The sequence below is a fragment of the Humulus lupulus genome, chromosome 3 (assembly GCF_963169125.1).
Source record: "Humulus lupulus chromosome 3, drHumLupu1.1, whole genome shotgun sequence".
Classification (NCBI taxonomy): domain Eukaryota; kingdom Viridiplantae; phylum Streptophyta; class Magnoliopsida; order Rosales; family Cannabaceae; genus Humulus; species Humulus lupulus.
Genome location: NC_084795.1, coordinates 7,002,450 through 7,029,813, shown reverse-complemented (window position 1 = coordinate 7,029,813; position 27,364 = coordinate 7,002,450).

The following is a 27,364-nucleotide window of genomic DNA, read 5'->3' as shown; positions in this document are numbered from 1 at the left end:
AGTTTTAGTGTAAGAAATTGCTAGCTCATGTCTCATCTTAAATTAAATGGAGTAACCAAAACTCAATGCCATTCTAGTTTGGCTAATAATGATCTAGTACGTACTGCCAAACCAAAAAAAAACACTATATATAAGAGATTCAATGTATGAAAATGGCTTGCTCAAAAAACAAAAAATGCATGAAAATGCTTATTTAAATTTTGGAAAGATATTGCTTTAATTTCTTACCAGGTGTCGTCCAACGTGGTGATTGTCGTGTTGATATTTCCCTATTTGGGAATTGTAAACAATATGGTTTGTCTTTGTTAATTCTGCATATATATATATATATAAAAGTGTGCACTTTAATGATTACTATCTATAAATAGTTACTTTAATATTAACTATTGATTAAGATCAATGATTCATATTTATAGTTGTTAATTAATATTTTTAAAAATAAATTTTTATTTTTTCAAATTTTTGGAAATATTACATGATGAAAAACGTGTATTTATTATGAAAATATAATATTGTAAACTTATCATTTTTCAAATGGATGTCAATTTCTAAATATAACTAATATCTCTCATTGATTGGAACAACATTAATTATGACAAAAAAATAACTAAGTTTGAAATTAATGTAGAAAAAAAATATTTACATATTGGTGACTTCTATACCAAGTCACTATGTTACCACATCATCATAATTGTTAGTACTATCTATGAGTAGTAACCATTGAGAAGTCTTCTATATATATACATATACATTTTGTTAGGTATGGGCATTACTTTTGTCCCTACCATAAGAATGTTTACTATTTTCGGTATTTGGAGAAATTATAACTCAATTTTTTTTTGCATGATGGCGTACAATATAGTTATAACATTTATCCTGTCAATTTTCAAGAATTTCCGAAAAATTTACGATGTCAAATATGAGTTCAAACAGTCAGTTGCACACGTGTCTGCTTTTTTTATACGTATGAAAAATAGTTTATTTGAACTCTGACTTCGGCACTGTAAATTCATCGGAACTTCCTGAAAAATTGGCGGGATGCCTACTATAACTATCATGTACGCTAACATGTAAACAAAATTGAGTTATAATTTTTCAAAGTACCGAAAACAGAATAAGCCCCTATGCTAGGGACAAAAGTAATGCATCTAACTAAGAAACTCCCATATATATATATATGCTTTGTCATATTTTGACTTGATGAAAAGAAAATGGCACATATTATTATTTCTTAGAATTTTTGGTCTGCATTAAACATCAATACACATCAGCAAAGTTACGTTTTTCTTCCAGTCTTGTCTACCATTTCGCAGATGTGTCTGCGTTTATTTCTAGTATTTTTAAATTAGATGACAGTTGTAAAACCCCTATAAATAAGTCTTATTATCTCAGTTGTTTAGGGTGATATGAAAATAGATTTCATTTTGTAAAATATGAGCTTTTTCAGAGAGAGAAAGAGAGAGAGCTTGAGAGAGAAACACTTGGGTCTTGGGTGAGAGATTTCTTTGTACATGGTCAAGTGTACTTGGGGTTTTGTTTGGGTTCAAGGCATTGTAATCCATCAAGTGTAGAAGTTCTCTAGTGGTGACAAGTTGTAATCTTCATTGCTGTTTCATAGTGCAGAGAAGAACATCCTAAGGGGAGTTCAAAGAGGATGTAGGCTCAAGTTATTTGGGCTGAACCTCTATAATTCTTGGTGTTGATTTTATTGTGTTATTCTTGCTGATTTTTCTATAGAAATTTGTGTATGTTGTGTCTATTGGTTTGTTGCTTTTGTGTTTGTAGATGAAGCTGGTGCGAGGAAGGTGAATTCCCTAACAGTGGTATCAGAGCCAGGTTGATTGGCAAAGTTTAGCTTCAAGATCAAAGGTGACAAAGAAGGGAAGAACTGGCTGAATCAAGTTCTTCATCAGAAAGTGACACAGAAAAAGTTTCAGTTAAGAAAGAAGTCCAAAAATCGAGTTCGAAGGTTCAAGAATCTGTTCAAAGTCTCTTGGATTGGAGTTATTGCAACAATATGAGTAATATGAAGCTTGAAATAGAGAGGTTTGATGGTAATGGAGATTTTAGAATTTGGAGAAGGAAGATTAAAGGAATGTTGGCTTCTCAAAAGTTATTGCGTGTTCTTGAAGATCATATTTCATGGCCTGAAGGTACTACAAAAGATCAAAAAGAAGAAATGCTCGAATCAGCCATTGGGATTATGATTTTTCATTTGTCGGACTCCATCATTCGAATGGTTGATAAAGAAGACACTCCATCCAAGATTTGGAAGAAACTAGATGAGTTATTTCAGCAAAAGACTCTCACCAACAAAATCTTTCTTAAGAAAAGAATCTTTGGATTTAAGATGAGCAGTAGCAAGAGTTTGGAGCAGAATTTGGATAAGTTCCTAAGGATGAACATTGAGTTGGCTAACTCAGGAGAAGGAGAAGCTTTAAGTGATGAAAACCAAGCAATTATCATTTTAAATTCTTTGCCTGAATCGTTTAAGGAGGTCAAAAGTGCTATCAAGTATGGTCGTACATCAATTACTTTAGAAGAAGTAATTTCAGCATTGAAATCAAAGGATTTAGAGTTAAAATCAGAAAAATCTTCTTCACCAAACCTTGGAGAAAGCAACTACGCAAGGGGTCGATCACCACACAAAAACTCAAATGGCTATCATGGTAAAAGGCACAGCAAGAGCAGAGGTAGATCTGGTTCCAGAGGTCCAAACAATTCAAGGGCGTGTTTTCATTGTGGCAAGCTTGGTCACATGAAGAGAGATTGTTATCTCTGGCTGAGAAAACAAAAGGGCAGGAGTTCCGTCTGTGAAAGTGCTAGATCCATCTACGAGGGAAAATCTGAACATACGGATTCAGCAAATATTGGAAAAGCTTGCAATGATGTTGAAGCTTTAATTGCAGCAACAAGAGAAAACGAAAAAGATTGGATCTTGGACTCTGGGTGTTCTGATGGACCCAAAACGGGTATGTTTAAATATTTATACTCGCAAGCGCACGAATCGTATATGGAATATAGTGTTCGTGTAAGCACGAGATCGAACCCAAGGGAGTTGACTAAAATCGAAAAAGAGAAACTATCTTAAACCAAAATTAATAAATTCTAACCTAGTTCCAAAGATTGATGAGATTTTTGTATAATAAAAATAAAATATAAGATACTAATAAAGAAATTAAAGACAATATATATAAATAAATAAAAGACAATATATAAACATAAATTAATAATTGTAAACAAGATGTTAAAATAAGATTATTAAGGATTAGAATCCACAAAATGTAAGTTAAATAATATTTATAAGTACATTGATTCCCAAGTTTTGGTGATAGTTAAAATAAATCAAACTATCATTTTCTAAATAGATTTATAATTTTAAGCACAAATTATTTCTAAAACTATAAGATTTTTCTTCACTTTTCTAAATTATAATTTCAAAGCATTTAGTGTAAATCAATCTAATGAAATAACAAATAAATCAATGAACATTATTTATAAGGCAAAACATAATATTTTTGTTCTAAGCATGGATGTGTACAATTTAATGACACATCTTACACAAAGAATATTATGTTTATGCACTAATGAAGAACAAAGTGTAAATATGTTCTAACAATCTAAAATACAAGATATTTAAGATGAAAGAAATATATGAAGAAGAAAATTCCATAAACTTTGTTGCACAAAATGGGAAATCAAGATACAAAATAAACACTATCTAGTTACACATTGTTTCATCATCACCTTAATAATCTTAAAAAGATTAGAAACACATAACTAGAATAACAAATACAAACTAAAAATTACAAACATAAATAGGAAAATTTGGAGGAGAAACCCCCAAATTTTTCCTCTAAAAATACATAGAAAAAAATAAAAAGAAGAAGAAGATGAAGAGAATTGAGAGGTTTTTGAATGTGTAGAAACTTTGTGTAGAGTAACCTCTCTCTCTTGGACACCCTAAATGGTCTTCAAAACTCCCTATTTATAGCCAAAAATAAGGTATTAAAATAATCAATTTAAATTAATTAAATTGATTAAATTAATTTAATTAATTATAATATGATAAATATGGGTAAAATATAAGGTGTAATAATGATGTTTTGGGGTAAAATGTGTAGAAAGTGGGGTAAAATTGTGGTATTTTGGGACAAGGGGACAAAGGGTACACTTAAGTTATTTATGGGCTCAAGAAAATGAAAGAAGAAAATGGTTGTGGGCTGTGGCAGGTGCTGGGAATTGCTACTGGCGTGGGCCTTGTCATGGCAGCTTGCTGAAGGAATTTCATTGATGCTGCTTTGCTGTGCTCGGTTGGAGAAACATGCGTGGGATGCTTGGTCTTTGGCTGGAGTGTGAGTGCATTGGCTGAAGGAATTGCTTTGCTTGGTGTAGGGATCCTTCGTGGGCCTTGGGCCATAAGCTTGGGCTTTAAGCTTTTGAAGAGATGCTTTCAAAAATGCCAAAGTTTCTTTGCTTTTTCCACAAAATTATCATCTTTCCTTTGATTTCCTTTCCTACAAAATAAATATAAAATAAATCATAATACAATATTTTCAACTATAAAATAAATCAATTTAATTTTTTGAAAATATTAATTATAACTTAATTTATATTTTACATTTAAGTTCAATAATACAACATTTTTTTACTTCTAACTAAACACAATAATTCGAATAACATTTTACAACAAAAATAACTATAAAAACACACAAAAATCTATAAAATTAAAATAAACTTAATAAATTCAAAATTACATGAAAACTTAATAAATCAATTAAAAACTCAAGAATTAAGCAACAATTAGCACATAAAAAGTGGTAAAATAACTCTATTTTGTAGAGTTATCATGTTCATACCATATGACTTTCAATAAAGAATGGCTTCAAGATTTCAGAGAGTTGAATGGTGGTAAGGTTATTATGGGGAATAATCAATCTTGCCAAGTAACTGGAATAGGCTCAATCAACATCAAAATGTTTGATAGTGTCATTCGAACATTGAAGAATGTCAGGTATGTTCCTAATCTGTCTAGAAATTTGGTTTCACTAAGCGTGCTTGATGATGCAGATTATACAGTAAAGATAGAGCGTGGAACCATGAAGATTTGTAGAGGTTCAATGGTAGTTCTTAAGGGAATTAAGAAGGACTCTCTATACTACCTAATTGGTGAAACAGTAACTGGCAGCAACACTTTAGCTGAGGCACTAGGAGATCACAAGGCAATCCTATGGCATAGGAGGCTTGGTCACATAAGTGATAAAGGCTTGCAAGTGTTAAAGCAACAAAGCTTACTTGGAAAGGATAAGGTGAGCAAGGTAGATTTTTGTGAGAAATGTGTCTTGGGAAAACATCACAGATTGGCTTTCAAAGTTGGGCAACACAATTCAAGGGGCATACTTGAATACCTACATGCAGACTTATGGGGTCTAGAAAAGACTCCAACAATTGGAGGTAACAATTACTTTCTTTCTATTGTAGATGATGTTTCTAGAAAAGTATGGGTGCATTTATTGAAACATAAAAATGATGCATTTGAGGCTTTTAAAATTTGGAAAATTCTTATGGAAAATCAAACAAATAGGAAGATTAAAATATTGAGGACCGATAATGGATTAGAATTTTGCAATGAGATTTTTGATTCATATTGTTATACCCAGATTTCGAGCCATGGAAAATGTGACCTCGAAAGTTGGATTCGCAACAAACGGTCTCGTAAGGATTAGAGTATGCTCCAGGATTGTATATCGAGTCTGCAAAGTACGATATATGACCTCGAATATGGTGACCTCGAAACGATCGCGATATCGGAAGGTAGCTCTGAGAACACCCTCATCTTCAGGGACGACTTCGGATCAGGGGTCGCGAGCTCAATGAACGTGCGATCTCGAAAGCCACGTGAACTCGAAAGATATCTTCAGCTCGACAGATGATGGGAAACCTGGGAAGCTAAAGCCTCAGAGATACGCGATCACCATCTTGAATATCTACAAGTATTATAAATATGAGATGTAATCCTCATTTATTAATGTAAATCCCCTGGAATCGTGGGATATTATTTGATCTGTTATTCGTTTCCTGGTCTTCAGGGACGTTTCCTTTTATATCTGATTATAGGCATTTAAAGCCATTTATTTTATTTACACAAAAAGAGTAACTACCCAAAATATGTGGGATAGTATTCTGCAGCCTTCTCTATAAATAGAGAGGCCATGCACCATTGTAAAGGACCGAAATTCTGATCCTTGAGAGAAAACTCTGAAGAATTCATGCTTAAGAATTTTCAGAGATAATCTTGAGATTAATAACAGAGACTCGTGGACTAGGCAGATTTAACTGCTGAACCACGTAAAAATCGTGTGTTTGATTTCTTTTATTGTATTTGGCCATTATCTATTATTGTTTTTGTGCTCTTCTTTCACTGTTTGACGAAAAATGGCGTCAACAGTTTGGAGCTTTCATTGAGAGCCTTAATCATTCATCCCTGAGAGATTCATTGCCACGAACAATCAGAACAGGCCTGATGAAAGTTACCCAAGGCGTCCTGGAAAACAACCAATGGAGAACCGGGATGCTGAGGAGAGAAGTGGGTCTTCTGATTCCCGGGGACCACCGCCTCCACCAAGGGATGAGGACATGTACTACAATCCAGAGCGTTACGTTCCTATTGTAGAACTGGAAAACCGGCAGGTGAAACAGTTGTTGGCAGAGGCCAACAAACGGAATGAGGAGTTGACTAGGATAGCCGCAGAGGCGCAGGTGGCTCAGCCCCCGCCTCTGCGCGAAAACCAAGTCCCTCCTCCAAGGGACATGCATGTTCCTCCCCGGAGGCCCCGTGGGCGTCCACGAAAGGATGCTGCCACAAGGAGGCCGACTCAACCTTCGGCGCCAGCAGAGCCATCTGCTCCTCCTAGGCCCCAGAGGAGTACCCGAGTTCGGGTTCCGCCTAACCTACCTGTGGAAGTGCCTGCAGGAACTGAGAATAACCGAACCCCTGCAGAGGCTCGGACTCAGGTACCTGGGAGTGCACCGAATGCAACTGACCCATCTCGGGAAAATTCTGGCCCCTCTAGGCCGCGACAAGGGCGACAGCCACCGTCGCCTATACGGTTCCCTCCGTCTCCCATAAGATATCATTCACCTCCCCGCAGAAACGCTCAACCTGTTCGAGATCAGGATCAAGGGCGTACAAGGGAAAGACAAGGAAATAGGGAGACATTCCAGGAGCGGAGAGGCGCACCATCTGAGAAAAGTCAGACGTCTCGGTCTCGCACTGCGGAGACGAGGCGACATGGGAAGAATACATCACGAAATGACCGATCAATGAGTTTCACCAGTGACGAGTCCGGAGAGACCAGGTCCGTCAGTAAACACGACCGGGGTCGTAAAAATACTGGAAGTCGCAAGAATTGTCATGACCTGCGAGGTCATCTAAATCAGAGTAGGGGGAAGGAATATCAGACAAATCCGGACCTGAGGGATCGCTTGAATAGGCGAAGAGATCCCTCACGGAGACGCGAGCCTGGAATCATGATCAATGACAGTCAATTCCAGGCAACACCTCCTACTGACCCAGTCCAAGCAAGGATCGATCAGCTCGAAAAAGCCTTTAGGCTTTTAAAGAATGAACGAGGAAATGGTCGATATGAGGACTCTGATGAGGAGCTCGAGCCGTTTGCTCCACATATCTCCAACACCCAATTTCCTCAAGGATTCCGGATTCCTCACGTCCCAGCGTTTGAAGGAAAAACCGACCCATGTAGTCACCTGAGTATATTCAACACTATTATGAGAGCTAGTAACGTGGGTTACGAGCTCAGATGCATGTTGTTTCCAACATCATTGGCAGGACCTGCCAAAAGTTGGTTCGAAAAGTACAAGAAACACTCAATAACTTCATGGGAACAGTTGTCTAGAGACTTCAAGAAGCAGTTCCGAGCTATGGTGGGAGTCAGGCCAGAGGCATCCACTCTGACCAACGTCCGACAACAGCCAGGCGAAACACTGAAAAGCTACCTGACAAGATTTAATCTGGAGGTCGCCCGAGCTCGAGATGTGGATGACAGTGGGCACCTTATGGCTATCCAAGCTGGTGTTTTACCCGGAAGTGCCCTTTGGGATGACATGCAAGGGAAACCGGTGAGGTCAATAACCGAGTTTAACAGACGAGCGCAGAGGTTTGTCAATGTAGAGGAGGCGAGGTCAACGCTCAAGGCGACCTCGCAGACCGAAACTACAACGATAAACATTAACTCCGCCTCAACCTCGGCTGACCCAGCAGCTCCGCAGCCTACCTCGGAAAATCCCTCAAAGAGGAAAAAAAGCGAGGGAAATAACCCTGAGGCGTAGGGAGGAAAGAAAAAGAAAGGAGAGAGGTATTTCTCCGTTTATAAAGTACACACCGAGCTCAACGAGTCTCGGGAAAACATATACCTGGCTAATGAAAACCAGGTTCCCTTCAGGCGTCCGGACCCAATGAGAAATCAAAAATCCAAGAGGGATTCCAGTAAGTATTGTCGGTTCCACAGAGACACCGGACACACAACTGATGAATGTCGAGAGCTGAAGGACGAGATCGAAGGGTTGATCTCGAGAGGTTATTTCCGGCAGTATGTCAAAAACCAAAGTACTGGACAGACTAATGCGAGCCAGAGAGTAGCCGCGCCTTCGACGGCACAAAATAATAACTCCCGATCTCGGGAAGAAGACAGGCCCCCACCGATAGATGGAGAGGATGTGATAACCATCTCGGGAGGGCCTCATCTCGCAGGAGGGGGCAGAAATGCTCAAAAAAGATATGTTAACAAGCTGAAGACAGGGGACAGGTCTCCATATGAACCCGAACCTAGGGCACAGAAAAGCCAGAGGATTGAAGCACAACCAATAACCTTCACTGAGGAGGACGCCTCCCATGTTCAGTTCCCTCATCATGCTCCATTGGTTATTACTCTTCAGCTTGCCAACAAAAGAGTGCGCCGAGTTCTCATAGATAACGGGAGCTCAGTCAACATTCTTTATAAAGCAACCCTCGAGAAAATGGGACTCTCCCTTCGCGACCTGAAGGCGTGTGCAACTACTTTGTACGGCTTTTCAGGAGAAGGAACTGCCTGTATGGGATCCATTGAACTCCCTGTGACCTTGGGAGACTATCCGGTCTCGGTGACCAAGATAATGGAGTTCGTGGTAGTAGAGTTACCATATGCCTACAATGTACTGCTCGGGAGACCCGCCCTGGTCGGGCTGGGGGCAGTTTCATCTGCGAGGCATCTGGCCCTTAAGTTCCCAACTCCAAGCGGGGTCGGGACATTAAAAGGAGATCAATTGGCAGGAAGGGAATGCTATAGCATTTCTTTGGGGGGAAAGAAACAAACGAGCGCTCAAACACTCGCTATCATACAAAATAAAGACGGAACAGTCTTAGAAATTGACGAGGAGATCGATCCGAGGATTGAGGAGAAAGTTGACCTCGAACCTTTAGAGGAGCTCGAAGAAATTCAGCTCGAGGAAGTTGATCCCTCGAAGAAGGTGAAGGTCGGAAAACACCTCCAAGACGAGGCAAAATAGCAATTAATTTGCTTTCTGAAGAAAAACCAGGATGTCTTCGCATGGTCACACTCAGACATGGTGGGGATAATCCCGAATGTAGCGAGCCACGCATTGAACATAGACAAAAGCTTTCCCCCGAAGCGACAAAAGCAAAGACAGCTGGACGAAGACAGAAAGAAAGCATTAAAGGAGGAAGTTGACAGGTTAAAAGCAAACCATTTCATTAGGGATGCCTTTTACCCTGACTGGGTAGCCAATCCAGTGTTTGTCCCAAAGCCCAATGGGACGTGGAGAACTTGTATTGACTACTCAGATCTCAACAAAGCTTGCCCAAAAGATTGTTTTCCGCTGCCAAGGATTGACCAGCTCGTGGACGCCACGGCGGGGCATGGCCTGATGTCATTCATGGATGCCTATTCTGGATATAACCAGATTCCCATGCATGCCCCCGACTAAGAACATACGAGCTTCATCACAGATAAAGGGCTCTACTGCTATAATGTCATGCCATTCGGACTTAAGAATGCTGGAGCCACGTACCAGCGGCTCGTAAACATGATGTTCTCAGAGCAGATAGGGAACAACATGGAGGTTTATGTTGATGACATGCTTGTCAAGTCTCAACTTAACAAGAACCATGTTGATGACCTCGAAGATTGCTTTGGCGTGCTCAGGAAATACAACATGAAGCTAAATCCTCAGAAGTGCACTTTTGGGGTATCTTCGGGAAAATTTCTGGGCTTTATTATAAACTCTCGTGGAATCGAGGCCAACCCCGACAAGATCAAGGCCCTGATTAACATGCCTTCACCTCGGAAGCACAAAGATGTTCAAAGCTTAAACGGCAGGATGGCAGCCCTAAGCAGATTCATTTCGAAGTCAACGGATCGTGGCCTTCCATTCTTCAACTTATTGAGAGGAAGTAAGAAGTTTGAATGGACAGAGGAGTGCGAGCTGGCCTTTCAGGAGCTCAAAAAGCACCTAGCTGAACCACCCATCCTGTCAACACCTGAGACGGGAGAAGTATTATACCTATACCTCTCAACCACCGAACACGCGATAAGCGCGGTGCTCGTTCGAGAAGAAGAAAAAGTGCAAAAACCCGTCTACTACATCAGTAAAAGATTACTGGGAACGGAGTCAAGGTATCCGTTGATGGAGAAACTCGCCCTCAGTCTAATTCATTCATCTCGTAAGCTCCGCCCCTATTTTCAGGCACATCCCATCCATGTACTGACAGATCAACCACTTAGGCAGGTCTTGTCTAAACCAGAGGCTTCAGGTCGACTTCTTAAATGGGCTGTTGAGCTCGGACAGTTCGAGATCACCTACCATCCAAGAGCGACCATAAAGGCACAGGCATTGGCGGACTTTATAGTGGAATGTGCTGGTATAGCCGACGACGAGGTAATAACCACGGCCCACGAGCTGTGGAAACTGTACGTCGATGACTCGTCAAATGAAAATGGAGCAGGGGCAGGGGTTATTCTGACCACCCCCGCAGGGAGCAAATTTCACTCCGCTTTGAGATTCGGTTTTAAAGCATCGAATAATGAGGCCGAGTACGAGGCTCTACTCACGGGACTACGAATAGCAAAGGAGCTCAAGGCTAAAGCCATACATTGCTACAGTGACTCCCAGCTCGTGGTTAATCAAATCTTGGGAGAATTCTAGGTTCGCGGCACAAGAATGGCAGCTTATCTGGAGAAGGCAAAATCTGCATTGGAGCATTTCGAATTTTATGCAATCGAACAGGTTCCTTGAGAACGAAATTCAAATGCAGATGCCTTAGCTCGACTCGCCACCTCCGTCGAAAATGAAGAGCTGAATGTTGTACCCATAGAACACCTATCAGCACCCAGCATTAACAAGCCAGAAGATGTCTGTATGATCGAGATGGAGCCGACCTGGATGAGTCCGATAATTGACTATCTCGAACATGGAACTCTTCCAAAAGATCGAAATCAGGCTCGAAAGTTGATGTATCAACTTCCTCGTTACACCATTTTAGACGGAAAGCTATACAGGAGGGGATATTCCATGCCGCTGCTCAGATGTGCAACCCCTCCCGAAGCAAAGAAGATCATTGAAGAAATTCATGAAGGGTTCTGCGGAGACCACACTGGGGGGCATAGCCTGTCCAAGAAGATCATACGCCAAGGATATTTCTGGCCAACCGTTAAAACAGATTCCTTCGAGTATGTGAAGAAGTGCGACAAATTCCAGAGATTCACCACGATACCCCGAGCTCCACCATCCGAACTGACCATGTTGACATCCCCATGGCCTTTCGCAGTATGGGGCATCGACCTCATAGGCTCTCTCCCGACCGGCAAAGGCAGAGTAAAATATGCTGTAGTCGCTGTAGATTACTTCACGAAATGGACGGAGGCTGAACCATTGGCAACCATAACTTCGAAAAAGATCCTTGATTTCGTGGTAAAGAACATCGTATGCCTATACGGAGTGCCGAGAAAAATCGTATCCGATAACGGAACCCAGTTCGATTGCGACTTGTTCACCAGCTTTTGCGAAAAGAATGGCATAATAAAGAGTTTTTCATCTGTGGCTCACCCTCAGGCGAATGGTCGGGTCGAAGCCGTTAACAAAACTCTCAAGAGTTCTCTGAAGAAAAAGTTGGAAGAAGCGAAGGGACGATGGCCTGAGGAATTACCTCAAGTCCTTTGGGGGTATAGGACAACAACTCGGACCTCAACAGGGCATACACCGTTCTCTCTAGCATACGGCTGCGAGGCAATGTTGCCCATCGAGGTCGAAATCCCAACGATTCGAACTCAGATTTATGACCAAAGTTCCAATCATACTCAGCTCGAAGAAATCCTAGACTTGATTGAAGAAAAAAGAGAATAGGCTCAGCTGAGAAATGCTGCTTACCAGCAACGAACTACAAGATATTTCAATAAGAGGGTTCAAGATCGAAAGTTCGGAATGGGAGATCTGGTCTTGAGACGCGTATTCTTGGCAACCCGAGATCCAGCAGCTAGAGTGCTCGGGCCAAACTGGGAAGGACCGTACCAGATAGAGTCAGTCATCCGACCTGGCGTATACAAACTTGCGAGATTGGACGGAAGCCTAGTACCCCGAGCGTGGAATGGCGAACACCTTAGACCTTACTATCAGTAGTGTAGGCAGTGTGTTGCCTATAACCATGATTTTCTACCTGAATTTGCTTGTCTGTTTTTGAATTCCATCAAATAAAAGATCTATTTTGTTCAATGTGTAATCTCTTTTTGTTTTTAATTTTTGCAATCTCTCTTAATTTAATAACCTATGGTCAAACTCATAGGATATTAAGGGGGCATCATTGGTATACATACCATTAGCTTGAAAATAAAAAAATAAAAAATATATATATATATATATAGTATTTGGATATAACCAAGTACGTGAGCTTAGATAGTTCGGACATAACCGACTTATCCAAGTACGCGAGCTTAGATAGTTCGGACATAACCGACTTATCAAAAACATAAAGTATTTGGAGATAACCAAATACGCGAGCCTAGATAACCGAGTTATCAAAAACATATAAAGTATTTGGATATAACCAAATACGCGAGCTTAGATAGTTCGGACAAAACCGAACTACCAAAAACTTAAAACGTTTGGAGTTAACCAGATGTGCAAACTTAACAGGTTTGGAATAAACCAGCCAAAAAACTAATCGATGGTAAGTAGGAACCTAAACCTATTCCGAGACAAGTAGGGATCGAGGCTGGAATATCTTAAGAGAAAAATAGTTTCAAACTCTTAACCTCGGAGCAAAAGCTGAGGATGAGTAAAAGTGACTAAACAAAAAAGATATAACCAAATCATCTACGTTACATACCACAAGTACTTCTGGGTTCTTGGTTAAAGTAACATCCGACCTTGATAAATAACGAGATCGAAAGCGGATAATTCGAACAAACTATGCATGAATGCATCGAGTTTCAAGCTTAAAATCCAAACTATGTTTGTACGAATAAATAAACATAACTGATTCACCAACATAAAATGTGCAAAATATTTCGAGCCAAGAAATGTAAAGCATGTAAAAGAATAGTTAAACTGTATCAGCCCCGGGGGCATAAATTAAAAGTAATTACAAAATAGGGGGACGCAGCCCCAATAAATGACTCCCTCGAGGTCAGATTTAAGGAAGAGGAGTATCCTTGGCCTTCTCAGCATTAGTATCACCGGACCCTCCAAGACGAATAGCATGACTATCCTTCTGAGACGCCTCTCGAGCAGCCACACTTGCCTCAAGACGGGCATTCCACCGCTCAACATACGTGGCCTTGAGAGGGCCCAGGAAGCTGGTGTCAAGGTCGGCATTATCAGCCCAAAGTTTGTACATGGCTTGGTCGACCACTTTCTCCTTCTGCTCCTTATACTCGTCCAAGAGGCGGGCCTTCTCGCTCTCCATGAAGTCGAAGGTGACAGATTTCTCCTCTTCGAGCTTGGCATTGGCCTTCTCGAGCTCGGCATACGACTTTTCCAGCTCCTCGAGACGGGTCTTCATTTTTTCAAGTTCAAACTTCGAGTGTTTGAGCTCGTCAGCCATCTTGAGTTCGAGATCCTTCGACTTTTGGGCCAGAGACATGCTCGTTTGCACCTCGTTGGTCAGCTTATAGTTGAGCTGTGCTGAAACGACAAGGGCCTGAAACACAAAGAACGAATCAGAATTGCGAACTAAAATATAAATACTTAAAATAGAGTTGCGAAGGCTACTGCGGCGGTGAGTTCGATACTCTTATCATAAAGAGTATTGCAGTCCGAGGCCTTGCGCACGAGATCCCAATGGTCGGTGCCAAAGCCGGGAAAGCTCTGACCCACCCGAGAAAGGACATCCGAGCTGAGCACAGCCCCTTTTGTCCCAGCGGCGCCATCAAGCACGTACTCCTCAATATAAGTTCGGGCCGTTGGCAGCTGAACCTTGGAGGTAGAAGGTTTCTTCGGGGGCCGAACAACTGCTAATTGGGTTTCGGTGGGAGGCAGCGAGATAGGCTCGGTCGAGCCGGACGCATCAACCTGAACAGTCGGTTCCTTGGCCGTGCTCGCAGTAGTTTGGGCCGTGGGGGTCGTCTCGCGGCGTCTGGGTACCTTGGACGGTCGGTCGGACCTCCCTGGTATTCTCGGACGCTTGCTCCTCTAGGCGCCAACCCCCCCATCGCTAAAGAGCACAGCGTCGAGGTCGGGATTCATGGCGCCTGCACAGTTAAAATGAGTCAGATAATAATAATAAGTTTGAAAAGAGAGGGAAACCAGAAAAAGAAAAAACCTAACTGAAACTCTCCCCCGAGCTTGAACTTGGGGACCATGAAATTCCCCCGTCTTCAGAGGAGGCGGGGGGAGTGCCTTCCCTATATGTGGGTGATAACCTCGAGAGGTCCCTATAATTGTTGGTCCCATACTGAACGGCTATCCCGTTCCACATCTCGTCCGTGGTGTACATGGTGTCGTATTTCCCGAGCCCACTATCAAACCTATGGACGCAGTCGTCTACCCAACTCCATATGTAGAAGTGGTATCTATCTTGTGGGCACGAGACTAACCTATTGGGCCTGTGTTTCAGTAAGGTCAGGGACCACATTCTCGAGGTAGGAAGGACTTTACCTTCATCCGAATCCGAGTTCGAGGCTTCATCATTAGCCTCATTCCCAGACAGCGGGCTCCTTGGGCGAGCTGGAGGTGGTGGCCTCCTTTCTCTCCTCGGAGGAAGGACGCCTGTGGGCAGTGGCACCTCCTCCCAGTGTTCATATTTTTTACTGGACCAGTCAGAGGTTGACTGGCCCTCTCCCAACAGCCCACAAGCTCGGAGCTTGCCCTCATGTAATAGGTACGAGAGAGACCTCCTGCCATAAGGGAGTTGAAGCAAGGACTCTCTGTGCCTCTTCATCGCTTCATTAGGGGTGGGACGCTGAAAGTTAGCTAAAAAACGAAACACATTTCAACTAAATGTGGATTTAAGAACTAAAGTCTCGAGCTCAGGAATAAAAGTAACGAGAATACTTACGAATCCGCCTGAACGAATAATGTCGAGACGGGGACAGACCATCTGTCCAGAAGAAGGCCCTCTTGAAATCGGGCGGGTGGTTGGGAAGATCCCCAAAAACCTTCGTCTCTTTGGGGTAGCTTGAGAGATAGTAAAAACCATCCCCTCCCCGAGCTCGGGAGGGGTTACTTTTCAAACAAAAGAGATATAAAATCTCTTGAGGTGAAGGTCCTTCCCACCCCAGCTCGTGGAACAAGGACCTCAAGGCAAACAGCACCCTGTACGAATTGGTGTTGAGTTGGAACGGAGCCAACCCAACGAAATCAGTAAAGTCTTTGAAAAAAGACTTCAAGGGCAGCAGTGCTCCTGCCCTCATATGTTCTTGGCTCCATGCCGCATATTTCACTGTGGTGTCACGGCCGCCAGGGGCGAAGCAGCTCCGTTCTTGACCAGTCGGAGCTCGACACTTCAAGGTGCCTGACAAATGAAGGCCATGAAAGGCCAGGATTTCAGATATTTGGCTGGTTGTGGTAACCGTGCTCCAGTAGAGCTCGGCCTCGAACATCTCTCTCCTCGGCTGTGAGGAGGAAGGTTCCCCCATTAAGGAAAACTGGAGTTCCCCTGGATGGTATGCAACAGTGACTCTTAGCGCAGGGTCGAGGGGAATTGGCCTAGGTCCTGAATTGAGCTCCGGATAGAGGGCCTCCCGAAGAACTCTCCTCTTCTTTTCAATGACCTCGTCTATCTGGCGGCGATAGTGGGCTCGAATGTCTTCCTGCTCGCGTGCAAGCTCGTATTCTCTTATCCGACGTTGGTTCCGGGCGAAGAGCGATTCTGGGCTCGGAGATTTTGGCTCGTAAGGGATTGTCAGCAATGACCCCCACCGTCTTTCCAGATTCTGTGACATCTAACGAGAAAGAAAATATGGTGAGGTCCATGCATGCAAGAATCACGAGCTCGGAAATTTAGGAACGAGACACTAAATACTAAGATCCTTATTGAAGAGTCAGGGGCGTGTATTCCACGAAAAAGAAAAGGAGCGTGGATAATTTTTTGAAAATCCCGAAATTCAAGGGAAAGAAGAGTGGCGGTTAACCAGGAAAGGCGTCTTTGGGTTTTGTGCATTTATCAAGACCCACGTTTTTATCCGAAAGCTTAGTGCACAAGAAACGTTGCCTAAAAATTTCAAAACCCAGAAAATGGGAACCACACTCAAACGTCAAAACTGGGTATAAACCAGAGACGAAAATCCAGAATGAAAGTCTAAAAGGCATGGAAACCTATCGGGTTAAAACTTCCTATCGTGGATGCAAACCAGTATAAACAGATACACAGCAAGAACAGTTTAAATAAAAACTGACAAAATGAAAAACAAAAATGGCATACTTACACAGTAATGGCGATTGCAGAGAGATTGTTGATTGAAGAAGAGGTTGCAGGAAAGAACTCACTGACTCGAACAGACCAGGATTCCTTTGTTTCTTTAGTCGAGAAAACATGCACCGAATAGGAATTTTGCAAAGAGGTCTCTGGGTTTGTTTTTCTTCTTTTCTTGCTTATGGCGAATGAAGGTAAAAGTGAAGAAGAAGATGAAGAGTGGGGTCTTGTATATATAGGTGGGGAAAAGGAATTAATCAGGAGCGTCAGATGAAATCCTCACTAGATCGAACGAATGGGGATCAATGATAAGAAGGCGCCGAAAAGTTGTCAGACGGACGATCGTGGGCGTGTTTCCCAGGTACTCAAGTACCTAGAGTGAGCAATGCCCAGCTGACGCGTGTCCATTTTCAAGAGTGTATGACGATACAGTTCTCGAAGAAAGTAGTTCAAAAGTTTCCTTCTCTTAGGATTCGAACAAATACTTTTGAGGGGGCAAGATGTTATACCCAGATTTCGAGCCATGGAAAATGTGACCTCGAAAGTTGGATTCGCAACAAACGGTCTCGTAAGGATTAGAGTATGCTCCAGGATTGTATATCGAGCCCGCAAAGTACGATATATGACCTCGAATATGGTGACCTCGAAACGATCGCGATATCGGAAGGTAGCTCTGAGAACACCCTTATCTTCAGGGACGACTTCGGATCATGGGTCGTGAGCTCGATGAACGTGCGATCTCGAAAGCCACGTGAACTCGAAAGATATCTTCAGCTCGACAGATGACGGGAAACCTGGGAAGCTAAAGCCTCAGAGATACGCGATCACCATCTTGAATATCTACAAGTATTATAAATATGAGATGTAATCCTCATTTATTAATGTAAATCCCCTGGAATCGTGGGATATTATTTGATCAGTTATGCGTTTCCTGGTCTTCAGGGACGTTTCCTTTTATATCTGATTATAGGCATTTAAAGCCATTTATTTTATTTACACAAAAAGAGTAACTACCCAAAATATGTGGGATAGTATTCTGCAGCCTTCTCTATAAATAGAGAGGCCATGCACCATTGTAAAGGACCAAAATTCTGATCCTTGAGAGAAAACTCTGAAGAATTCATGCTTAAGAATTTTCAGAGATAATCTTGAGATTAATAACAGAGACTCGTGGACTAGGCAGATTTAACTGCTGAACCACGTAAAAATCGTGTGTTTGATTTGTTTTATTGTATTTGGCCATTATCTATTATTGTTTTTGTGCTCTTCCTTCACTGTTTGACGAAAACGGCGTCAACACATATTGTAGAGAGAATGGTATTCAAAGACATAGGACTGTGAGATTAACACCTCAACAAAATGGGGTGGCTGAAAGAATGAACCGAACACTACTTGATAAAACTAGATGTATGATGATTATTTCAGGTATACCCAAGGGATTTTGGGGGGAAGCTATAATGACAGCTGCATATCTAGTAAATAGATGTCCTAATACAACTATAGAGTTTAAGACACCTGAAGAAAAATGGTCCAATAAACCACCAAACTTGTCTCACTTAAGAGTATTTGGGTGTGCTGTTTATGCACATCAAAGAGAGGGTAAATTAGATCCTAGAGCAGTTAAGTGTGTATTTTTGGGTTACCCACAGGGAACTAAAGGTTACAAATTATGGGTTAAAGAAAACAAAGGTTACAAACTTATAATCAGTCGTGATGTTATATTTAAAGAAGATTGTTTTCCTTGTTTATCTCAAACTAACATTCCTGCAGGTCAAGAACAAAATAGTACTAACAATGCAGGTACAATAGAGACTTTAGTTCAGATGGAAACAAGAGCACCCAACACAAATCAGGTGAAAGAAAATAAGATTCAGAACCCCACTCAAACTCCAGCTGAAATGCAACCAGAACAAAGTGTAGATGCATCTGAAATTCATGCAGATCCGACTGCGTCATATCAGCTTGCAAGAGACAGAGTCAGAATGGATAATATGAAATTATTATCTTTCATACACATCCAAGGTGGAAGATTGTAGTTAGCCAACACCACAGGCCACATACTATATGTTTGACTCATGTTGCCAAACGGATTGAAACCATCTCCAGCTAAACCTAAACGAACATTCCGAGGTTCACTAGCAAAATCAGGATGTTTGGCATCGAAATCCTTCCACGCTAACCCATCCACTGGGTGTCTCATTATCCCATCGTCTTTTGATTTCCCAGTATAGTGCCATAACATTTGCTTCGCTGTAAGTCTTGAACTGTACAGTCTTTTTAATCGAGGAGTTAATGGAAAGTAACGCATCACCTTATGTGGTACCTTTTTTCCATCAGTTTTTTCAGGAGAAATCCATCTACTACTTCCGCAAATTGGACAAGTCTCTTTAGTTGAATGCTCTTTGTAAAACAAACAACAATCATGTTCACATACATGAATTGACTCGTACCCTAACCCTAATTTCTGTAATCTTTTTTTAGCCTCGTAGTAGGTTGATGGAATTTTATTTCCCTTCGGAAATGCAAGCTTTAGTAATTTCAGTAATTCATCGAAGATTTTATTGGGAATCTTGCCTCTAACTTTCAAATGCAATAATTTTGCTAAAAAGTTAAGAGAAAATATCCAATTACAACCAAGATATAACTCAGCCTCTATCTCGTCAAACAGATCGTCATAAAATTGTCCCGCTGCAGGATTATTTTCAACTTCTTCGGTTGTAGGTAGAAGGAAGTCTTCGACCATTGGAATCATCTCATCAACATCATCATCGTTGGCGTCCACCACATTGGCAACATCTGCTTCCGCTTCACCGTGATATATCCACTTCTCGTAACCTCGATGAAAACCCCAATCGAATACGTGTGCTTTCACCATAGGTAAAGTTTCAAGCCTATTATTTATGCATCTAACACACGGACACCTAATTCTACCAGAGGAATTCTTATATTCCGACGCCATCGTCAAAAAAGCTTGTAGACCGTTCCAATATTCTCGACAAGCACGATTTCTCAATGTCGTCCAAGTCTTGTCAATCGCCATCTAAAGTGTTATAAAAGTATATAAGTTTACGATATGTGAATAGTCTTATATTTTAAAGTGTTATAAAATGTTTATAATAGTCTATTATAAACATTTAATAGTTTTAAACTACTTTAAAATGTTTCATAATATAAACAATTATAATTGTTATATTTTATTATAAAACATTTAATAGTTTTATGCTACTTTATAATGCTTTTATAATATAATTGTTATATTATATTATAAAACATTTAATAATTTTATATTATATTATAACACATTTAATAATTTTATGCTATTTTATGTTTTATCATCATATTTTATGCTATTTTATCTAATTTATCCTAAAATTATTTATTTATTTATTTAATTAGTAAATAATTATTTATTTAATTAATTAGTTATTTATTATCTAATTTTTCCTTTACTAAAAAATTAATTATTTAATTAATTAGTTATCTATCATCTAATTTTTCCTTTACTAAAAAATTAATTATTTAATTAATACTTAATTGTTTATTTATTTATTTAATTATTTATCATATTATTAATTTAAATGTTTACTTATTATTTAATTAATTAGTTAATTATTATCTAATTTTTCCTTTATTTATATAAATTATTATTATCTAATGTTTACTAATTATTTAATTTATACTTAATTATTTATTTAATTATCTATTATCTAATTTTTCCTTTACTAAAATATTAATTATTTAATTAATACTTAATTAATTAATTAGTTATCTATCATCTAATTTTTCCTTTACTAAAAAATTAATTATTTAATTAATACTTAATTGTTTATTTATTTATTTAATTTTTTATCATATTATTAATTTAAATGTTTACTTATTATTTAATTAATTAGTTAATTATTATCTAATTTTTCCTTTACTAAAAAATTAATTATTTAATTAATACTTAATTATTTATTTATTTATTTATCAATTTATTAATCATATTATTAATTTAAATGTTTACTTATTATTTAATTAATTAGTTAATTATTATCTAATTTTTCCTTTATTTAAATAACTTATTATTATCTAATGTTTACTAATTATTTAATTAATTGTTTAATTTATACTTAATTAATTAATGATCTATTATCTAATTTTTCCTTTACTAAAAAATTAATTATTTAATTAATACTTAATTATTTATTTAATATTCATTTAATTATTTATTTATCATATTATTAATTTAAATCTTTCCTAATTATTTAATTAATAATAAATTAATTAATTACTTAATTAATTAATAAATTATTTATTTAACATATTTAATTATAACTATTTTAAAAGCTTAATAATTAATATGTAATTATTTTTATTTAATTAATTCTATAACTACTCTTTTATATAATTACTTAATAATTGTTTATATATATTATTTAATACTTACTTTTTAATAAATAAATTTTTAATTACTTAATTTTTATTATTCTCATATCTATTACTATCTAAGTTATTAAAATAACTTTTTTCTATAATTTAATATAATTGTTATAATTGTTATATTTTATTGTTATATAAACAATTATAATTGTTATATTTTATTATAAAACATTTAATAGTTTTATGCTACTTTATAATGCTTTTATAATATAATTGTTATATTATATTATAAAACATTTAATAATTTTATATTATATTATAACACATTTAATAATTTTATGCTATTTTATGTTTTATCATCATATTTTATGCTATTTTATCTAATTTATCCTAAAATTATTTATTTATTTATTTAATTAGTAAATAATTATTTATTTAATTAATTAGTTATTTATTATCTAATTTTTCCTTTACTATTAAAATTTATTATTTAATTAATACTTAATTAATTAATTAGTTATCTATCATCTAATTTTTCCTTTACTAAAAAATTAATTATTTAATTAATACTTAATTATTTATTTATTTAATATTCATTTAATTATTTATTTATCATATTATTAATTTAAATCTTTCCTAATTATTTAATTAATAATGAATTAATGAATTAATTACTTAATTAATTAATAAATTATTTATTTAACATATTTAATTATAACTATTTTAAAAGCTTAATAATTAATATGTAATTAATTGAAATTATTTTTATTTAATTAATTCTATAACTACTCTTTTATATAATTACTTAATAATTGTTTATATATGTTATTTAATACTTATTTAATACAGTCTTTTGGGCAAGCTTTGTTGAGATCCGAGTAGTCAATACAGGTTCTCCACGTCCCATTGGGCTTTGGGACCAACACTTGATTGGCTACCCAGTCAGGGTAAAAGGCATCTCTAATGAAATGGTTTGCTTTTAACCTGTCAACTTCCTCCTTTAATGCTTTCTTTCTGTCCTCGTCCAGCTGTCTTCGCTTTTGTTGCTTCGGGGGAAAGCTTTTGTCTATGTTTAATGCGTGGGTCGCAACATTCCGGCTTATCCCCACCATGTCTGAGTGTGACCATGCGAAGACATCCTGGTTTTTCTTCAGAAAGCAAATTAATTGCTATTTTGCCTCGTCTCGGAGGTGTTTTCCGACCTTCACCTTCTTCGAGGGATCAGCTTCCTCGAGCTGAATTTCTTCGAGCTCCTCCAAAGGTTTGAGGTCAACTTTCTCCTCAATCCTTGGATCGATCTCCTCGTCAATTTCTAAGACGGTTCCGTCTTTATTTTGTATGATAACGAGTGTTTGAGCGCTCGTTTGTTTCTTTCCCCTCAAAGAAATGCTATAGCACTCCCTTCCTGCCAATTGATCTCCTTTTAATGTCCCGACCCCGCTTGGGGTTGGGAACTTAAGGGCCAGGTGCCTCACAGATGAAATTGCCCCCAGCCCGACCAGGGCGGGTCTCCCGAGCAGTACATTGTAGGCAGATGGTAAATCTACTACCACGAACTCCATTATCTTGGTCACCGAGACTGGATAGTCTCCCAAGGTCACATGGAGTTCAATGGATCCCATATAGGCAGTCCCTTCTCCTGAAAAGCCATACAAAGTAGTTGCACATGCCTTCAGGTCGCGAAGGGAGAATCCCATTTTCTCGAGGGTCGCTTTATAAAGAATGTTGACTGAGCTCCCATTGTCTATGAGAACTCGGCGGACTCTCTTGTTGGCAATCTGAAGAGTAATAACCAATGGATCATGATGAGGGAACTGAACATGGGAAGCGTCCTCCTCAGTGAAGGTTATCGGTTGTGTTTCAATCCTTTGGTTCTTCGGTGCCCTAGGTTCAGGTTCATAAGGAGACCCGTCCCTTGTCTTTAGCTCGTTAACGTATCTCTTTTGAGCATTTCTGCCCCCTCATGCGAGATGAGGCCATCCCGAGATGGTTATTACGTCCTCTCCATCTATCAGCGGGGGCCTGTCTTCTTCCCGAGATCGGGAGTTATTATTTTGTGCCGTCAAAGGCGCGGTTACTCTCTGGCTCGCAGTAGTCTGTCCAGTACTCTGGTTTTTGACGTACTGCCGGAAGTAACCTCTCGAGATCAACCCTTCGATCTCATCCTTCAGCTGTCGACATTCATCAGTTGTGTGTCCGGTGTCTCTGTGGAACCGGCAATACTTACTGGAATCCCTCTTGGATTTTTGATTTCTCATTGGGTCCGGACGCCTGAAGGGGACCTGGTTTTCATTAGCCAGGTATATGTTTTCCCGAGACTAGTTGAGCTCGGTGTGCACTTTATATACACAGAAATACCTTTCTCCTTTCTTTTTCTTTCCTCCTTCAGCCTTGGGGTTATTTCCCTCGCTCTTTTTCCTCTTGGAGGGATTCTCCGAGATAGGTTGTGGAGCTACTGGGTCAGCCGAGGTTGAGGCGGAGTTAATGTTTATCGTTGTAGTTTCGGTCTGCGAGGTCGCCTTGAGCGTTGACCTCGCCTCCTCTACATTGACAAATCTCTGCGCCCGTCTGTTAAACTCGGTTATTGAACTCACCGGTTTCCCTTGCATGCCATCCCAAAGGGCACTTCCGGGTAAAACACCAGCTCGGATAGCCATCAGGTGCCCACTGTCATCTACATCTCGAGCCTGGGCGACCTCCAGATTAAATCTTGTCAGATAGCTTTTCAGTGCTTCGCCTGGCTGTTGTCGGACGTTGGTCAAAGTGGATGCCTCTGGCCTGACTCCCACCATAGCTCGGAACTTCTTCTTGAAGTCTCTAGACAACTGTTCTCATGAAGTTATTGAGTGTTTCTTGTACTTTTCGAACCAAATTTTGGTAGGTCCTGCCAATGATGTTGGAAACAACATGCACCTGAGCTCGTAACTCACGTTACTAGCTCTCATAATAGTGTTGAATGTACTCAGGTGACTACATGGGTCGGTTTTTCCTTCAAACGCTGGGACGTGAGGAATCCGGAACCCTTGAGGAAATTGAGTGTTAGAAATATGTGGAGCAAACGGCTCGAGCTCCTCATCAGAGTCCTCGTATCGACCATTCCCCCGTTCATTCTTTAAAAGCCTAAAGGCTTTTTCGAGCTGATCGATCCTTTCTTGGACTGGGTCCGTGGGAGGTGTTGTCTGGAATTGACAGTCATTGATCATGATTCCAGGCTCGCGTCTCCGTGAGGGATCTCTACGCCCATTCAGGTGATTCCTCAGGTCCGGATTTGTCTGATCTCCCTTCCCCCTACTCTGATTCAGATAATTTCACAGGTCAGGACGATTCTTGCGGCTTCCAGTATTTTTACGACCTCGGTCGTGTTTACTGACGGACCTGGTCTCTCCGGACTCGTCACTGGTGAAACTCATTGATCGGTCATTTCGCGATGGGTTCTTCCCATGTCACCTCGTCTCCGCAGTGCGAGACTGGGACGTCTGACTTTTCTCAGATTGTGCGCCTCTCCGCTCCTAGAAAGTCTCCCTGTGTCCTTGTCTATCCCCCGTACGTCCTTGATCCTGATCTCGAACAGGTTGAGCGTTTCTGCGGGGAGGCGAAGGATATCTTATGGGAAACGGAGGGAACCGTATAGGCGACGGTGGCTGCCGCCCTTGCCTCGGCCTAGAGGGTCCAGAATTTGCCCGAGATGGGTCAGTCGCGTTCGGTGCACTACCAGGAACCTGAGTCCGAGCCTCGGCAGGAGTTCGGTTATTCTCAGTTCCTGCAGGCACTTCCGCAGGTGGATTAGGCGGGACCCGATCTCGGGTACTCCTCTGGGGCCTAGGAGGAGCAAATGGCTCTGCTGGTGCCGGAGGTTGAGTCGGCCTCCTTGTGGCAGCATCTTTTCGTGGACGTCCACGGGGCCTCCGGGGAGGAACATGCACGTCCCTTGGAGGAGGGACTTGGTTTTCGCGCGGAGGCGGGGGCTGAGCCACCTGCGCCTCTACGGCCATCCTAGTCAACTCCTCATTCCGTTTGTTGGCCTCTGCCAACAACTGTTTCAACTGCTGGTTTTCCAGTTCTACAATAGGAACGTAGCGCTCTGGATTGTAGTACATGTCCTCATCCCTTGGTTGTGGAGGTGGTCCCCGGGAATCAGAGGACCCACTTCTCTCATCAACATCCAGGTTCTCCATTGGTTGTTTTCCAGGACGCCTTGGGTAATTTTCTTCAGGAGTGTTCTGATTGTTTGCGGCCATAAATCTCTCAGGGATGAATGCTTAAGGCTCTCAATGAAAGCACCAAACTGTTGACGCTGTTTTTCTTCAAACAGTGAAAGAAGAGCACATAAACAATAATTGATAATGGCCAAATACAATAAAACAAATCAAACACACGATTTTTACGTGGTTCAGCAGTTAAATCTGCCTAGTCCACGAGTCTCTGTTATTAATCTCAAGATTATCTCTGAAAATTCTTAAGCATGAATTCTTCAGAGTTTTCTCTCAAGGTTCAGAATTTCGGTCCTTTACAATGGTGCATGGCTTCTCTATTTATAGAGAATGATGCAGAATACTATCCCACATATTTTGGGTAGTTACTCTTTTTGTGTAAATTAAATAAATGGCTTTAAATGCCTATAATCAGATATAAAAGGAAACATCCCTGAAGACCAGGAAACGCATAACTGATCAAATAATATCCCACGATTCTAGGGGATTTACATTAATAAATGAGGATTACATCTCATATTTATAATACTTGTAGATATTCAAGGTGGTTATTGCGTATCTCTAAGGCTTTATTTCCCCAGGTTTCCCGTCGTCGTCCGAGCTAATGACATCTTTTCGAGATCGTACGTACATCGAGCTCGAGACCCCTAATCCGAAGTCGTCCCTGAAGATGAGTATGTTCTCAGAGCTACCTTTCGAGATCGCGATTGTTTCGAGGTCACCACACTCGAGGTCATATATCGTATTTTGCAGGCTCGATATACGATCCTGGAGCATACTCTAATCCTTACAAGACCATTTGTTGCGATTCCATATTTCGAGGTCACATTTACCATGGCTCGAAATCTGGGTATAACAATACGCGTACATAAAAAAACAGGCACGCATGCAACAGACAGTTTAGATCATGTTTCGGTACCATAATTTATTAAGAATTTCTTGAAAATTAGTAGGATGTTCTAGATAGTTATAATGTACACCATCATATAAATTTTGTTTTTGATAATAACTATTCAAGTGTCGAAATAGAAAAAAAATGCATCAATGTTACAAAAAAAGAAAATGCGTTGTAGTCGCTCGTATATATTTATTTATATAACACAATAACATGCATTGTTCATCGTAGTGACTTTTTGGATTTGAGGCATTGGGATCCTTTATATATAATTTCAATAAAAACCTAACTTTTATTGACTTGTTGAAAGTGTTTCCATGCCCATGTTAATTAGTGTATATTTTTCTTTTTGTAGTCTTAGTCTCCCCAATGGAAAAGATTTTGTCATTATATTTTTGTAGTTTTAGTGTAAGAAATTGCTAGCTCATGTCTCATCTTAAATTAAATGGAGTAACCAAAACTCAATGCCATTCTAGTTTGGCTAATAATGATCTAGTACATACTGCCAAACCAAAAAAAACACTATATATAAGAGATTCAATGCATGAAAAAGGCTTGCTAAAAAAAAAAAAAAAATTCATGAAAATACTTATTTAAATTTTGGAAAGATATAGCTTTAATTTCTTACCAGGTGTCGTCCAACGTGGTGATTGTCATGTTGATATTTCCCTATTTGGGAATTAAACAATATGGGTTGTCTTTGTTAATTCTGGATATATATAAGTGTGCACATACATATAAGTGTGCACTTTAATGGTTAGGTATACCTATGAATTATTACTTTAATATTAATTATTAAATTAAAATCAATGATCTATATTTATAGTTGTTAATTAATATTTTTAAAAATAAATTTTTATTTTTTCACATTTTTGGAAGGGTTACCTGATGAAAAACATGTATTTATTGTGAAAATATAATATTGTAAACTTATCATTTTTTAAATGCATGTCAATTTCTAAATATAGCTAGTGT